An 18,411-nucleotide genomic window follows, 5' to 3' on the forward strand; every position below is an offset into this window, starting at 1 on the left:
GAAATATTTTTGAAAGCAATGAATGTCTTTTCTTTTAAGATTCTAAAATTCTTGGCACATTATAGGATATTTTGTGAATTAACCAGTGGATGAGACGAAGGTCTTAAATAAAGAGTACTAACCTGTTTGTGGTTTTTTATAAAAATATATCCTATATGTTTTAAAACTAACATTTTGTGAAGTGGTACAAAAGAGGCAAGGATATGAATACACTCGGACTAAATCACATCTCAGGTACTTACAATTTAAGTATATGACCTTGGGCAATACATTTAGTCTTGTACCTTAGTTTACACATCTGTGAAACTGGTTAACACAACATACTTCAAGGACTGTTAAATAGATTAAATAAAATATCACATAAAGCACCAGCACTGTTCTTGTAACATAGTATATGTATTCATACAATAAATATGTATGGCCATGTTACAAGTAAGCATACAATAAGCATTTGTTCTATAAAATGTGATACTTGTAGCAAAATACCTCTGATTTCTTCATTGTTCTCAGCACTATACTAACATCCATTGCTAATAGTACCAGTCATTAATCAGCAGTCAATGAGAAGTAGAGGCATAGTTTAAAACAAACAAACAAACCAACCCTACTTTTTCTTGATAAGTACAAAATGCTATACATGATTTAACATTTGGATCAAAAGTCAGTTCCTCTATGCAGCCTCCCTGACTTCTCAGACAGAATCACCTGTGTGCTTCTTAGCCTTCCTGTCCCTTACATCACTGCCACAAGTCATACATGTAATCTCAATACACTGTCAGCTTTTCAGTGGCAGAGACTAATTGTATTAATCTCAACATCTCCAGGCTTAATACAATGTTTCACACACAACTAAAAATCAATAAACATTTGTCAAGTGAGCAAACGAATTAATGTCAACTTTCTTTGGAATCCTTTTCTATTTATTTTCTTGACTCAAGTGAGCATGAAACAACACACCTACTTGCTTTCTTAATTGTTTCACATGTGTTAATCATATTCTGCAATGTTGTAAGCTCCTTCAGGTGTGGCCAACGATTTACGTGTCTTTGCTTTTGTCATCTTGCCAACTCTACCCCCAGCGGGGCCCAGCACAATAGCCCCGAAAGCTCATTAAGTACTTGCTGATTGATTGACTTTTCTTAGCAATTTTCTGACAACTGAAGCAAGGGCTTCTTTTGATAATAACATTATTTTTAATTTTATTTATTTATGATAGTCACAGAGAGAGAGAGAGGCAGAGACACAGGCAGAGGGAGAAGCAGGCTCCATGCAGGGAGCCCGACGTGGGACTCGGTCCCGGGTCTCCAGGATCGCGCCCTGGGCCAAAGGCAGGCGCTAAACCGCTCCGCCACCCAGGGATCCCCAAGGGCTTCTTTTGTAGGTAGAATGTATTTTATGTATATGGAGTAGAATTTTCTATTGTTGAAACTGATAATCTATTTTAATGGTACTTTTATTCACACCATTAATTGCATTCCCGACCAATCCTGTTGGGAAGCCATCTCATGTCTGGACTATATTTCCAGGTTGACTGGTAAAGAAATTCATCTGATGAATCATCTAATGGTGTATATAAAAGAATCATAAAGGACACCTGTGTTAGCAATAGGCCAAACTGCCTTCTCTTCATTTGCTAGTCTACTGGCAGCTTGGCATAGTACCTAATATTCTAGGATAGTGTGTTTTAGCATCTAATCCAAAACACTTAACATGAAACACAAAAGAAAAATGAAAATGTCAAAGAAAAGAGAATTACCCGAAAACTAAATAGGGATTGGCTTAGCCAAGAAGGAAAGAGCTGAGAGGAATACAAATAAAAGTGGTAAAGCATACGTTTTGAGTCAGAAACAACATTCATTTATATAGTCATCCAACAGACTGAATACCCACTATGTGCTTTGCACTACACTATGTGCTAGGCACAAACAGTAAAATAGATGCAGTTCATGCCTTTAGGGAATTCACAGTTAAAAAGAAGGAGGCGAAGAAGTAAACAGATAACCACAATTCAGTATGCGAAATACCACTAAGTGATATTGTAACACAAATGTAGCATGACCCACTCCATATTGCCTCTATTAACCTTGCTGCTGTGACCTATAGCTTAGAAACTTCTGATTAGCCCTGTACGTAGAGATGTTAATTACCAAAAATTTTGCTTTATAGCTTTATAGAGGTTTGCAAAAACTGCCTTTATTTTACCCAAAAATTACCTCACTCAAGGAGATGTGTAGAGAAAGGACTATGCTGTTTAAGATTTATAGGAATGACATCACCTAATTCCTGTATGCAAATACCAACTGACCAAGGACAAAGAAGTTATACAACTTTCCTGGGATGTCTGTGGACATCAGTCACCTTTTGACTCTAATCCCCTCCCACTTCCTCTTCTTGTTAACATAAAAGAAGTTCGAATTTCATGCTAAGGGAAGGCTGTTCCCTGGGACAATAGTTCACCGGCTCCCTGGCTTTCCAAATAAAGTCACTTTCCTTACCCCATCCTGCCTCTCCACTTATTGGCCTATAGTGCAGTGAGCAGAACAAGGTTGGACTCATTGACATTACCTGGTAGCAACAAAGGAACAAACAAAGTGGTGCTCTTCTCCTGCTTTGAAGGTCAGAAAACTCTTTCTGGGGTGGTTAATCTGCCGAGAGCCAAAAGACAGATAAAATGGCTTGGTAAGGGTCAGGCGAGGAAGGAGAAAGGGGACAGTAGTATGTTGAAAATGGGATAAAGTGTGAGATGTTTGTTCAGAAGCCTAAGAAAAGTTGAGCACAGCTGGATTTAGATCTCGCTCTGCCACCAGCTGTGTTACTTCTGATATCACTAACCCTTTATGAGTCTTGGTTTTCTATCATTTGAACACTTCATATTCAAACTACTGGCACCTAGACAGGGTTTAGGAAATACTAGTTCCTTTCTGCCTCCTTCCTTTCCTTCCATGAGCAGAGACAACACTAACTTGTACCTCCATTCCTGCTCCCTATCCCTGTCTTCCCTAAGGAAAGCAATTTACATTAGCTCAGGATTCACCTAATCATGTAAATAGCTATATCTTTTTAATGTAGATCCTTTCATCACAGTTTAAAGCTGACCTTTAGTTTTTTAGGTTTGGCTGTTTATGTGGATGCAAAGGTTCACAATTCCATTTTTAAAAGCCTTTAGTCTAATGGGTTGTCCAATTTCATTCTTCTAAATGCTTCTGACCCAGTGCCAGGTCTTGCCATTCAGACCTTTCCAAAGGCTGTCCTCTCCGTCTGAAATTCTCTATTTGAGGAAATTTGACAATTTTCCTTGATAATTTCTCTATCTTCCTCTATTCCTTCATAATGCCACCTCAGCTGAGTATCTCAGGTGGACTTTTTACCCTGTGACATACATTAATTTGTCCTAGAAAATGGCATAATTGTGAATAGGCATTATGAATAGGCATAATTGTGTAATTATTAAATATACTATTTCTCTAATTATTTAATCCCTACATTCTTTTATTCCCTCATTATTTGCCATTAAATATGTATATTGCAGATCTGCAAAGAGCACGGCACCATGCAGCACCACGTGGCCTTCTATCAGAACTTCGAGGAGCTTAGAGTCTAATGAAAGAAATGTAACAGGAGCATTTAGAATTAATGAAATGAAGGAAATAATATGGCAAAAGAGTTACCAAAGTTCCAACTGTAGAGCATGGGACTTGCAGCATACTGAGAATCTAGTTTAATGGCAGGCTGTGTTGTTTTCTGCAGCCTTCAACGAGCTGCTTAATTAACCTCTCTGAATTGCCCCATACTTAATATGGAGACAGTTCTACGTTATTATGTTATTCTTCTTTTAAACTTGTTTGGGAAGGCTTCATTGAAGTAAAGAACATGAAATTGCTTTATCAACTGTAACATTTCAGGTAATTTTAAGGGAATTGACCACTACCTGGGAGAAGATACTCTCTTCAAGACAGTCAAGAGCAATATACTGGACATAGTAGTCACATTTACACAGCCCTAATGAAATTGATCAGCACAGGTAAAAGAGTTTCAAAGGTAGCTCAATTCCAATGCACACAGTTGCTTTAATGTACACAGAATTTTTAAAGCAGAATTTGAAAACCTTTAGAAGGGATGTGTACTTTCCAGCTTCTCTGAGCCCCCAGATAATCCTTTTCTGACCAAGTAAGAATTTACTACTACTGCCAGATACTTGGCAGAGAAGCTGCAAGTCTACTGAACATGCACACCCAGAGCAGAGCTGACTCTGTCCTCTCACTGAGGGCATGCAGAATCTGTACACAGGGATATCTGTATTATTTCATGGTCTTTCCCATAAATGTTCTTCCTTGACTTTACATAGTTTTTCTATCTTCTCTGCAGACTTTGCATCAATTATTTCTCTCTTTTGTTTACTATTTCCCTCTTTCAACCCTCCTAGCCACCACTGCCACCATATTTGTACCCACCATATTTTCTATAAATACACTTTAGAAGTTCAACAGCTTTAAGTAAGGAACTTTAGGTTATTCTGGACCATGCTTAATGCACTTCAAGTTTACAAACATATGTCTAATATTCTGAGCTAGATTCTGGCATATGAACAAGTAATTATAGAGCATTATAGCAGGTGTGGTAATAAAGATTCAACTGATTGCTTTGGAGAGATAGGAAAGAGAGTCATCCATCCTGCCTGAGAAGGTCAGAGGAAGGTTTACTGAGAAGAAAACAATATTTGAGGTGGCCCATTAAGAGTTAGAAAAATTTCCAAAAATTTTAGAAAGGAAGGACAGTGTTTTCAGATACAGGAAACAGCTTCGGTAAAGGCATGGAGATGTCAAAATCCAATATATTGGGAGTGAATTATTTATTCACAGACATAATCTGCCAGGGCAGATTAATAAACCACATGACTATTCCAAGGAAAACCTGCCTAAGATCTGTAAAGAGGACTTAACAGAGGCTAGAGGTACCCTATTTAGGGCTCTGTCCATAACAATTACATAATAGGCTAGTCTCTATCATTCCTGTGAAGCAGATACATATAGAACTTTATAGTCCAACAGGGATAATAGCCAGCATGTGCCCATCCCTAACTCTTGCTGTATCCATGGTACATAATGCTAACCAATCAAGGCATTCATCTCTACTGGATACAACCTCAGCGTCCCTCTCAACAGAGATTTCTGAGGGCCCAGTATCATTTGGTCAGACTTGGCACTTGATGTGAAACCTATTTTTATCTCCTTTTAGGATATATATTAAGAGGGAGGGGTATCTGTAAAAGATATGTTACATAATCTAGAAGAAATCCTTTCACTGTACCCCCTGTTTGGACACAAAGAGCCTATGAATACATATCTCTCTTAGCCTATGTGAATCCATGATTCAGAGAGGGAGTCTAGCCACTAAATATCTGGAAGAAAATGGCAAATTTCAATCATCCAAAATTCCAAATGTAGCCAAATAACCACGTAATTAACTGAAGCTTTTTTTTTTTAAAGGAAAATCCACTTTATTTTTTTTTTAATTTTTATTTATTTATGATAGTCACAGAGAGAGAGAGAGGCAGAGACACAGGCAGAGGGAGAAGCAGGTTCCATGCACCGGGAGCCTGATATGGGATTCGATCCCGGGTCTCCAGGATCGCGCCCTGGGCCAAAGGCAGGCGCCAAACCGCTGCGCCACCCAGAGATCCCAACTACAGCTTTTTTAAAGTAATGAGCAGTCACCAACTTTAAATTAAGAAAATTTTAGCCTATATTACTTAACAAAAGCATCTTAGAAACACAGTCAGTGTGGACAGGCTGCATTGAACAAAGCCACCAAACCAATTTACAAAACTCCTATAACATATATGTGAATTAGCCATCAAAGCTAAAAATGCTTAGAACAAAAATCCACTTTCACACATTGATTAAATTGTTTCCTTTATAAGCATAAACAGTTTAGAGAAGAAAAGCCCAGGACTGATTGCTCAGATTCTCCAGGGTGAAGGAAACAAACACATTTTTTTTAAAACCGTCAGCTTCACAAGGTATCCCTTGCCAACCCCCTAAGGAGCAACCTCAGAGTCTGCTACAGGCTGCAGCAGCTGCCTGCCCACTTTCTCAGCAGCAAAAAATATGCTAAGCAGTGATTACCAACAGGGAAGAGGATCAAAAGTTTGAGGGAATGATTAAGCAAGATACTGTTCCTTCTAACAGTTTTTCTGTAGAACTCGTCAATGATGGAAGCTTCAGTAACCTCAAATTTCAGTCAATTACATGTGAAACACACCTATTCTGTGCTCCTTCTACAGGAGCTCTCATTGCTTTAGTCTTCTGGGCACACTGACAACAGGAAAACCATCAAAGTCAAGGTGGATTGCTGCCAGAACCTGGGCCTGACCAAGTATATTTCTGTCCCTTCTAAACTGTTAAAACAAATAAAATCCCACAAGCTCATAGAACGAGACCGCAGTCTGCTATGCAAAGAGAGGCTTGGAGTAAGACTTCAGTTGGAAGTTATGATTGGTATGAGCAAAATTACATTGGGAGAAGGTGACTGACTTTCATCATAGAATCCAAGTCTCAGGAAGCATGAGATGTAGATGGAAATTGCTATCATTCTGCAGACATTAGGATGGAGTCTTATCTTACAGCTACTTACTAGCTGTATGAGCCTACAAACATCACTCAACTTCACTGAACCGCACTCTTCTCTTCTGGGTGAGTCAAATCTTTTTCTTGTCCTGTGTATTTATAAGGTAGTGAAGAAGAAATAGGATAGAGGATGGATTATAATAATTTAAGATAAAATTTATCCCATACAGTTTCATTTAATCTTTACTATAATCCCCCTGTGAAGTAGTTATTAGGCCTTTTTTTTTTTTTTAAATGAAGAAACTGGGACCTAGAACGGTTAAGTGGCATATCCAAAGTGACCCAAATGTAAGTGACAGAAACAGAATTCAAGTCTTGATTCAAAAATTAATTGTTCTGGGCAGCCTGGGTGGCTCAGTGGTTTAGCGCCACCTTCAGCCCAGGGTGCAGGGAGTCCCATGTCGGGCTCTGCCTGTGTCTTTGCCTCTGTCTCTACCTGTGTCTTTCATGAATAAATAAATAAAATTTTTTTAAAAAAAATTAATTGTTCTTTTCATTGTACTATATCTGCCTCTTCAGATTATAAAGTTTTCAAAGTCATAGGTGTGGTTGTCAGTAGCCCTAAGTATCTAATACATTTATTACATAGTAGGTACTCAGTAAAGATTTGATCAATAAATTAATATTTTAAGTATACAAATTGATTGAGCTCAACTTAGTTAAATAAACTTTGATTTAGTGTATCCTATTGTCAGGCATTCTTTTTCCTATTAGGAGCTAGGGATTCAAAGGTGAATAATATTCACTTCCCAGACTCAAGGGAGTCCTAGTGACAAACACATACAGAAACAAAATCCAGTTCCCACTATATTCCACTTTTAGTTGTCTTCTGTGGTTTCACACAACACATGGACTCCATTCTGAACGCATGCTGGAAGTGTCTATAGTTACTTCCCTACTAGTCTTTGAGGCTTAACCAGGATTGGAAATATGGATTCCCTTAGCTTGCAGCAGAGGGTGAACCATGGTGAGAGGGGATAGCTGTTTTCACTTACTACTTTTTTTTTAAAGATTTTATTTATTTATTTATTTATTCATGAGAGGCACAGGGGGGTGGGGGTGTGCGGGCAGAGACACAGGTAGAGAGAGAAGCAGGCTCCATGCAGGGTGCCTGACGTGGGACTCGATCCCAGGACTCCAGGATCAGGCCCTGGGCTGAAGGTGGCACTAAACCACTGAGCCACCAAGCTGCCCCTCACTTACTACTTTAGAACTAGTAGCTAAGTTATGCTTCAGTCTTAAGGCTCAGATTTTGGAAGGTGTGTGGAACCAAGTATTTGCCATGCTTTCAAAGCCATATTTTCTCTCTGGTTTGCTTTTGTTGTGTAAGGTTAAACATCACCAACATTATTAAAGAAGGGATTTGACCAAAGTCAAGATTTACAGAGGACTCAAAATGCCGTGAATTGGAGAAATCTGACAAGCAAAAGTTGTAATGATGTTACCACTTACTGGAGAAAGAGGTGGGCATCTGTAGGACCAACACAGGTAGCAAGGAGACTCTTGCATTGACTTATCTTTAGAATGAAAATGCATCAAGAGAAAGGGGGTAAGCACAGAAAAACCTGTGAATGCCTTGTCCAGTAATGATTATGGAAGAGAGGTATGTGACTATCACAGTCAGTGAAGATTTATTAGGCTTACAGAGCAGGTCTCTTCCTGATCTAAACAGAATATCCAATCAATCTATCAAATCTCTTGTTCAAATTCCAGGTTCACCAAGCAGTTTGTAGGAATAGAAAAATATTTTAAGTAAACAAGCCTTCCTAAATATATGCATTTTCTTATTTCCCTTGGCCTTTGCTCCATTTAGTCAGCCAAGCCATTCTGCATCCATTGCCTCAAGTAAGGGATGACACCAAAACAAACAAACAAGAATTCCATTTTTGGCTTTTGAGTTTTAAAAGTCTGTCTTAGCTGGAGAAACAGAAAGGACTCCCTGCAGATTTGGGAGGACACAGGATGAGAAATGCCAAAGCTGCCCACCCTCCTGACTAAAACCCCCCTAGGCTAGGAGGAGGAACGCTTTGGAGGGGAATCAAGGACTGTGTGTCAAAGTTGCAGATACTTGACAAAGCAGGGACTTCTCAGGCTCAGAGGTGGGGTGGGGAGACACTGACCTCCCACGCAGACTTATATGATTCATTCACAGAAGGGATCTGTAGCTCAGGGAGGTGGATAATATCTCAGAAGAAATGACTGCAAAGGTTATTTACTAGCAAAGTGCCTGGCAAATAGTGGAAGCAAATAATTATTGACTAACTCAGTAGGGTCATATCTGGCAATACTATAAGTTTTCAGATTCTAGATCTGGGGATGAACCCTGATGGCAGTGACTGAAGGAAGGTGCCAAACCCTATTTGGTTAATACCCCTAAGTGATGTGGCCGACAAAACTTTACATACCTAAGGGAAATGCTGTTAGCTAAAAACAGGGAAGAACAAAATCACACACATAAGTTTCCACTGGTATCTCTTTAAAATTGTACAAAACTGAACATACAAGTCATGGATATCATTCTTACTTCTCTTCTAGGACTCGGGCTGGAAATAGCCATCAGGTGGTGGCTGGTGAGTAACCAGTGGTGCCCACAGTGCTGCCTCCTGCTCAGTAAGAGGCTTGCCCTAATTTTTGATTTCAGATGCAGTGAGCAGCACCTAACAGATAGCTGGATAGGACGGCTGAGCCCTTTAGTGCCTTCATGTGTCACAGGAAAGTTGATGAGGTTGAGTTGAGATAGTTCTGTTCAATGCCTTTTTTGAAATCAGCATAGCTCTGAAAAACTCTGGAAGTTTGAACCTTATATAATCCAAATGGGGGAAAAAACTTCCTCCTTCCTCAATTTGGAGTAATGTTTCTATAGAATCTATAAGTGTGGCACATTTCATGAATCTGACATACTAACTAAAAACATGCATAAAAGATTCTACATAAATCAAAATATACATTAAAACCTCTTCATAAAATTGCAGCTAAGAGAAATCCTGAAATAAATCATTTTATTTAATGAGTTTCCCCATTTCTTTCTTCCAGATTACAGTCTCTGAAGGGAAGGATTGTGTATTCCCAACTTTTGAACCCCAGTGCCCAGTACTATGACTGGTATGCTAGATGCCAAATAGGTTTATACCCAACACTGACTGGAGTACCTAAATAAGCAGCCACTAATTTGTGTACTTTGTGAACTTGAACTTGGTATTTCAGGTTTTTCCTAACACAGAGGACTAAGAATATTTTGGATTCTTCTAAGTTTGGTAGAAAACACATCTTTAAAAAATGCTAGTGGAGATGCACAGTTCTAGATCAGGATATTAAAAGAGAATCATATGTATACCTAATCAGAAATCCAAGACATGACTACACACAGCATATCCACTACACCCATATGGGCTGTCACTTTTGGGGGAAAAGATGTGACACAAGTGTCAGCATGAAGATGGAGTTACTCAATTCTGCTGGAAGATGGGGTCTTAAGGAAGTCCATAGAGAGAGTGGCCATGAAGGGATTCTGGAAAAAGATGTCCATCAGTGATGAGGGACAGGCAGGATAGCCCTATAAGCTAAGGTACCTGAAGGATGCACAGTGGTGTGGAAAAATGAAACAGCTTCAAATGTTTGAGGATATACAGATTCAGAATACCAGAGTTTTAGGTTCAGTGAGCATCGAGGAAAGGTCTGCAGTGGTATAAAGAAAGAGACCAAAACTTGTAGGATTTCCTATGCCAAATTAAAGATTTAGAGATTTTATGGTATGAACAATGGAAAGTAAGTGAAGTTTTGGGGGACAGTCCAGAAGAATCTCATGATAAGATATGTTTCAAGAAAATCACCTCTATTAGCAGAAAGGATAGATTGTAAGCCTAAAGGTAAGAAAGAATCCTAGAGTTACTATTGTGGTATTCCAGTGAGATATTGTGGATGTAACCTAAGACAATAGGGAAGGGAAAGGAGAGATAAGAAAAGATAGTTTCAACTTCCTTAATTAAGCAAGTAGAATACATGGGACTTAGGAGTGAGAGATGAGGAGCAGGAGATGGGTAGGAAAGTTTATTTAAAAGTTTATTTCCTGTTTATTGCTTGGGTAATTGAAGACACAAAAATGCAAACAACAGAGCTGGGAAGTTCAGGATACAGCAGGCTTTCGTGGACATATATGCAGGTCAATTTTATACCAGCAAAGAATGAGATACACAGATGCCCTCAAGATGAATATATAAATTTCTGAGTCATTAGCATTATTTTCAGCATAATTTGAATCAATTACATCACCCAAGGAGAGACCTGGGAACACCAATGTTTTAGCGGTAGGTGGGAAAAGAGGAGCTTGTAAAGTAGGATGAGAACAGTTAAAGAAACCAGAAACAAAAATGAAGAAATCTCTTCCTCTCATTTTCTTTCTAACAAGATCTTGTTCTTTTACAAGCTTTAAAAAGTATCCTAGAGAAAGAAAAAACTAATATATTCCAACTTGCTTTCCGAATATACCCATTACGGTTGATTTTTCCCCATAGATTCATAGGTTATAAGAAAATGATGTAAGACTGGCTTTTTTTCCTTAAGAGAAAATTTTCAGCATCATTCCCATTTGATCATTTCTGAATCATTTCCCAAGAAACTCCCAATGGCTGTTGACAATAATGAAGTGAAATGACAAATAGGTAGATGGATACATGCATAGTTATATGTGTATCTCTCTGCCTCTTTATATACAGTCACCATCATGTGTATATTATACATACATTCATATATTAATAATATATATGCATTCTCACCTTATAACAGTAAGTCTTTCAACCCCTCCTACCTGCAAAGTGACAAGATACAGATGTAACAACTCAGGTTATTAATAAAACTCTGTCCTTCAGGGGAAAATATGTCCGTCACAGAAGAGCCTATTACCCTTTCCAGATGTGAGTTAACAACAACAAAAAAACCAAACCAACAAAGGAAACTAATATTTATTTAGAATCTATTATGTGGAAGAACTATTCTAGTTTCATTATATTCATTATTTCCTTTAATCATTATCTTAAAAAATGTACCAGCATTGGATACAAAATGGATTCAGTCAACACGAGGGAAACAGTTTTGTGAGGATAATAGCTTGAGTACTCCCCACTTCAGACCTGCCTCCTCACAATCACTCAGTTGAGGAATACAATCACCCATGATTAAACTCAGCCATATGTTTCCAACACTGGTTGCATCTCAGAATTCCCCACAATACTTTTGAAAGGTAATCAAACCCTTTTCTAGACTTCCTGTACGAGAATCTCAGGTAGGTTTCTTGATTTCTTGTTTTTCTAAAGTACCACAAGTGATTCTGATACTGAATTTGTATTGGAAATCACTGACTATGATATTCTCAGGATGTCCAGAAAGCATTTGCCAGGGTGGCTGGGAAAGCTACTACAAATAAAGTGGCTAAAAGACCCTTACACCGTATAACCCAGATTCTGAAACTTCAGGGACCACCACCTATATAACAGAGGCTTTTTGGTGCTACACCTCTAGAAAGTGGGGCTTAAGAAACTTTGAGATGACTGCTAAATAATGAAGCAGTGAAGATAGCTATTAAGTAGAAATGGAATCAGGATCTTACAGAGGTATCTGCACCCCCATGTTCATTGCAGCGTTATTTACAATAGCAAAGAAAAACAACCCAAATATCCATCAGTAGATGTGTGGCTAAAGAAAATGTGGTATGTATATACAAGGATATATTATTCAGTTTTAAAAAAGGAAGTCCTGTCACATGCACCAATATGGATAAAACTGGAAGGTATTATGCTAAGTGTAATAAGCCAGTAACAAAAAGAAAAACACTTACATATAACACTTATATTATGTATCTGAAATAGTCAAACTCATAGAAACAGAATGGTGGTTGCCAGGGGCTTGAGGAAGGAGGAAATGGGAAGTTACTATTCAATGGGTATAAAGTTTCAGTTATGTAAGATGAGTAAGTTCTAGACACTTGCTGTATAACATAGTGCCTATAGTTAAGAATATGGCAATATACAATTTAAAATATGTTAAAAACATGAAATTAACATGAAATTATAGATTTCTTACCATTAAAAGATACACACATAAAAGAGCACAAGGACATTTTTGGAGATGATGGATATGTTTAATATCTTGATTGTGGCGATATCCAAACTCATCAAAATGTACACATTAAATACATGCAATCTTCATATACCAACTATACTTCTATAAAACTTAAAAAAGGAAATGAAAACTGTTTTTTTAACTGTAAACAAGTAAACAAAGGGATTATTATTGAGTTTAAACATTCCTGGTGGGACAGAGAAGTTTGTTAAATTCATATGCTCCAAACCTAGCTATAGAACTACACATTTTCAATTGTCTGTTTGGATCTCATTTCTACTCAATGTAATATGTTAAGTTTTCACTCAAAGGCTTATATCCCATTATATTACCCTGAGGACATACTTCTCTTTCAATACTCAAATCAGAACAGGATCTGTCCTGATCATGTATTGCAATATGATTTGTGCTGGAAAATGCTGCTATTGATCACCATTAGTAGAGACATGAGTTCAGATTTGCTTTCTTAGGGATGGAAGTAGATTTCTATTGATTCATCTATATCATCTTTCAGCCCGTCTCATCCCTGTACTCCTCAATGTTACAAATTAGATAGTCAATGAGTCACAAAGAGATGTTAAACAGGTTTGCAAAAGAATTCATTCCCTCAAAAAGCATAAGTAAAACATCAGCTATGTGTCAGACACTGTTGTAGGCAGCATTAGTACTAGGAGAGATAGAACAGAGTCCTTTCCCTTAAGAATCTGAGATAGTCATGTAAACAGATCAATACATCAATGTGGTCACTGTTACAACAGACTCATGCACATCATGCTATCACAGCAAGGTGGAAGCAGTACCTAGTTCTAGCTAGGGAGGTCAACATAATTTCATAGAAAAGAGAACATTTTGGTTGTATCTTTTTTTAAAAGATTTATTTATTGAGATTTTTTTTAAAGATTTATTTATTGAGAGAGAGAGAGGGAGAAGCAGACTCTCACTAAGCAGAGACCCTGACAAGAGGCTCAATCCCCGGACCCTGAGATCATGACCTGAGCCTAAGGCAGACACTTAAGCAACTGAGCTATCCAGGTGGCCCACATTTAGGTTGTATCTTGAAAGCTGAGTTGGATTATATTTATTTCTCCCTAATTTGCATTGCTTTTAAGTGAGCTATAATAGCCTGAATTTCATATGTAAGTATGGAAGGCTCACATTTAAAAAAAAAAATCTTAACTCTTTTTACAGTGTCATGGGCAATTTCCATTAGATCCGTGATCTAACTGAAGCTAACAAATGATTACCCTTCACATTCGAGCAAAAATAGGTGCCTAATTGAAGAGACTGATAAGCAGCTGCGATATATAGATGGCATTTTATGTGGGAAAATCGAGACCTTAAGTAAAGCACCTAGAGAAAAAGACATGACATAACTTTTGTCTCTTGCATTAAATCCTAAATTTTTCCTTAAATCCGGCATTTTTGAAATATGACGTTGTCAGATCTTTTTCAGTACGGTAAGCAGAATAATGCTTCCATCTTATCCCTGCAAAGATGTCCACATTCTAATCCCCAAACTTTTGAATAGGTTACAATACTTGCCAAGGGGAACTTTGCAGATGTGATTGAGTTTAAGGAGCTGGAGGTGATTACCGTTACCTTGGATTATCCAAGTAAGCCCAATGTAATCACGAAAGCTCTTATAAAAGGGAGATAGGAGGGCTAGATCATGAAGGGAGAGGTGATGATGGAAGAAAAAGGCAGATTGGTGCAGTTTGAAGGCAGGGGCCACAAGCCCAGGAATGCACGTTGCTTCCCGAAGCTGGACACAGATTCTCTCCTGGAGCCTCCAAAACGAATGTAAGCATTGTTAACGTTTCATTTTTATACCTGTCTTTTTTTTAAATTTCTGATATCAGGAAATTTAAAATAATAGGTTTGTGTTGGTTTAAATCACTAAGTTGTTATAATTCATTATAGCAGCATTAGTAAACTAATATATATACCAAAGCCTTGACAGGACAACTAAAGTTGAGCTGTAAGCATGGAAAGCCATAATATCCTCTGTCACTTGTACCATTTCAATATGAGAGGTCAAAGATTCCCTAAAAAAACTACAGGAGAGTTACTCACTGTTGTTCAGAAATTTTGTAAAAATCTTCAGTAAAGCTTTAGCAATCCCTACTCTTTTCTATAGAATTTACAAAAAGTATGTTGAGGTCCATTGGACAACACCTGGCCTTTGGGTTCCTTAGTCATCACTTTTAAAAGAATGACTTAAAAAATAAATAAATAAATAAATAAATAAAATAAAAGAATGACTTTAATTTTAACAATAGTAAGGATTAGCTAACTGGTCCTCATCTGCATAAGTTATCAGGTCAGCTGACAACTGAGGGATGGCCGGTGGTATAATAGTCCCCAGAACATGGGGCTGTATATTCTTATAGGGATAGTTAAATGCTAAAGATACCATCCTTCACTTTAGTCATCTTATATTTAAAGGTCAAGGAAAGTGTCAAAGAAGTAAAAACATGGAGGTAAACTCTAGAGAAAACTAAACCATGGCATTTTTTTGCTATTTTTCCTAGAAGCAAGAGGCCTGACAAAGATTCTTGGTTTCAATAACCCAACCACCACTGCCAGGTTTCCCCATCTGTTTGCTAAGAAGATTATTATGGCATCAAGCAGATGAAGCTGTCAATGAAGTTAAAGGACTCTAGGAGGGGATGCCTTTTTGTGATGAGGTTTTATTAAGAAAAATACAGACCAAGATAGGAAGTAATTTTTTTAAGGAAGTACAAAAATTGTATATTTCCCACAAATAACATTTAACATATAATTTTAATATGCCAAACACTGTGTTGGGGACTGGAAACAGAACAGTGTTCAAGAAAAACCTTACCAAGCTTAAAGTTTAACAGGGAAGACAAAAATAAAAGTACAAAGCCTCTGAGAATGAATAAAAGGGAACCCTGACTAGTTCATGGCAGCTCAGGCTGCCAAAACAAAACATTATGGATTAGGTGACTTGACAAATAGGAATCTATTTTCTCACAGCTCTAGAGTCTGCATTCAAGATTAGGGTGTCAGCAGGATTGGTTTCTGGGTAAAAGCTCACTACTTGACTTGCAGACAACTGCCTTCTAGCTATGTCTTCACATGCAGAGAGAGAGAGACAGAGAGATGCAGGGAGAAGGGTGGGCAGAAAAAGAGAACACTCTGCTATCTATCTTATAAGGGCCTTAATCCTATCATGTGGGCCCTATTTTCATAACCTCATCTAAGTGTAATTACCTCCCACAGGCCCTATCTCCAAATACCACCGCATTGGAAGTTAGGGCTTCAACATACAAATTTTGGGGGGTACAGAATTCAATCTATATTATCAAGGAAGTCTTTGAAGATGTGTTTATTAAGGTTACAGCACAATGGAAAATCCTTAGACTGTTCCAAATAAAGGAAGAAGCATGTACAGATTCCAATATGGGATCGGAACTTGATATATTTGGGGAACTGAAAGAAAGAGCAGTGAGGCTGTAGTACAAGGTGGGAAAGAAAGCCTGGCATGAGAGAAGGCTGGCAGGAGGTGATCATCCAGAATTTTGTGGCCTGTCATTAAAAGATTATACAGTATATCTTTAAAAAATGTAATGCTATCAACAAATTTTAAGCAGGGACAAATTGTAATCAGATTTGTCTCTTATAAATCTCACTGTGGCTACTATATGCAATATGGATGGGCATGGGACAAGAATGATGTGGTGAGACCAGTTAGAAGTTCATGGGAGAGATGATGATGATGGCTTAGACTGATAGCAGAGATGGAGAGAAAATGACACATTCAGAAATATTTAGGAGTTAAACGTAAGTAATAGGTGAAAGACAATGAGAGAGGAAGATAAATCAGGGTATATGGCTTGATCAAATGTCAAAGGATGGGGCAGGAGGGACAATCCCTGAGATGGATAACGCTAGAAAAATAGATTTCTTAAGCAGAAAATCATAAAATGAGTTTTAGATTTTTTTTTAGGTTTTTTAAAAATTTATTTTTTTAAAGTTAATATGTGCATAAAAGGAAACTGAGAAACACAAGAAGCAAAGAACAAAGTCATCCATAATCACAAGCAGTTTACAGTTTGACTTCTAGGTCCCATGTGTGTATCTATCTACACAAGTAAGCATTTTAATGTAAGATCTTACAGTTATGTATCATGCTTTTACACACCATGAATATTTATCATGTCAAAGTCCCCAAACTATGATATTTTGATAACAGTTTTAGATATTTTGGGTTGATGCTCCTGTAAGGCATCAAAGAGAAGCTGCTGAGATGACAATTGGATAGGTCAGTAATTTAGAAGAAAAGTTTCGGTAGAAAATATAAATTTGGGTGTCACGGAAGTGAGTAAGAGCACCTTGGGAGAGGATATAGACTAAGAGTGCTGAGGACTTCAGGTGCAAGGAAAATACATATGCCAAAAGGAACACTAAGGACTCTAGGGCTTTAAACCCCATATGAATACTTTAGCTCCTAGGCAAGGCAAGGGGAGGGGTGGCAGCACCACTGATAATACTTCATGAATATCATGGTCTTCCTTTCTCTTTCCAAGTAATCCCATGCTACCTTCAACCCTCTAATTCTTCTCTCTCTCTCTCTCTCTCTCCTTTTTTTTTTTTTTTTTTTTTTTTTTTACCATTATTACATATCACCATCAGTCAGGAATACAGGATCTGCCTTCTCTCATTCCTGTTCTCAAATAAGATCTAAAGGAAGAACAGACTTCAATGGAAGTAGAAGAAAAGTCATGATTCCCTTTCCTTTTCACTTGCAAATCACCCTTTCTTCTTGACATTTCCCCAAACTTCACATTTTAAATAAAATTCCTGATAATTAAAGAAGCAACTTTCCCAAGAATGAATAGCTAATATAAGTAGCTTTTTATAACAAGTTGTCAGCTCATTATGTTGGCTAATAAATAAAATCTATCCAGTCATCATGGAAATGGAAAATCATTTCTAAAGGGAAAAATCTAACAAATCAACTACAGTCAATATTTTCTAAAGTGAATTGTGAATTCTATAGTGAGTTGGACAAAGACCATGATGAGCCTGTTATCTCTACTGATTTCCTACTTGCAAAAGGATGGGTTCACCATTCCAAAGCCTGCTTAGCTGTCCTTCAACAGCACAGCAGGGACCAGAACTCCAGTTTTTTCACAATGGAAAGATCTCAGTATATAGTTTTGAGGTTGGATTGTGTTTGTAAAATATGAATTGCTAGGTCTTTGCTGATCAGCATGAATATGAAGCTTCCCACAAATAAGAGTACCCTCTACAACACAACAGTTGTGAAATAATTATGCTCCTTTGGACTGTGTGTCTCCTTTCTCTAGCTCCTCTGGGTCTCTCATAATCACCACAATGACCATTAGTCAACCAGCAAAGATAGTCATATGCCATTAGCAAAAACAGATTGCTCCTTGAATGACTCCACAAAACTACTGCCTCACAGTATGAAATTTTTGGTTCAGTTGGATGCTTAAAAATATTTATTGAATGGCAAAACAAAAACAAAAACAAAAACAAACACAAACTAAAAAACAAAAAAACCCACGGAGATATTTGACACTTTGGACTATTAAGAAGCATAAGCTAACTCTTGATTTCTAGAAATTCATAACTTATTGAATGAATGCTCATGACAGTTATATATCACAACAGGTTAGAA

General features: G+C 37.6%; 1 protein-coding gene across 16 annotated transcripts in view; it reads right to left on the reverse strand.

Annotated features, from left to right (window-relative positions):
* The window catches only part of DLG2 (discs large MAGUK scaffold protein 2), a 1,531,179-nt gene that overhangs the window by 1,285,832 nt on the left and 226,936 nt on the right, over positions 1-18,411 (reverse strand). The window lies entirely within an intron of this gene.

This window comes from Vulpes vulpes, chromosome 11, assembly GCF_048418805.1.
Source record: "Vulpes vulpes isolate BD-2025 chromosome 11, VulVul3, whole genome shotgun sequence".
NCBI lineage: Eukaryota > Metazoa > Chordata > Mammalia > Carnivora > Canidae > Vulpes > Vulpes vulpes.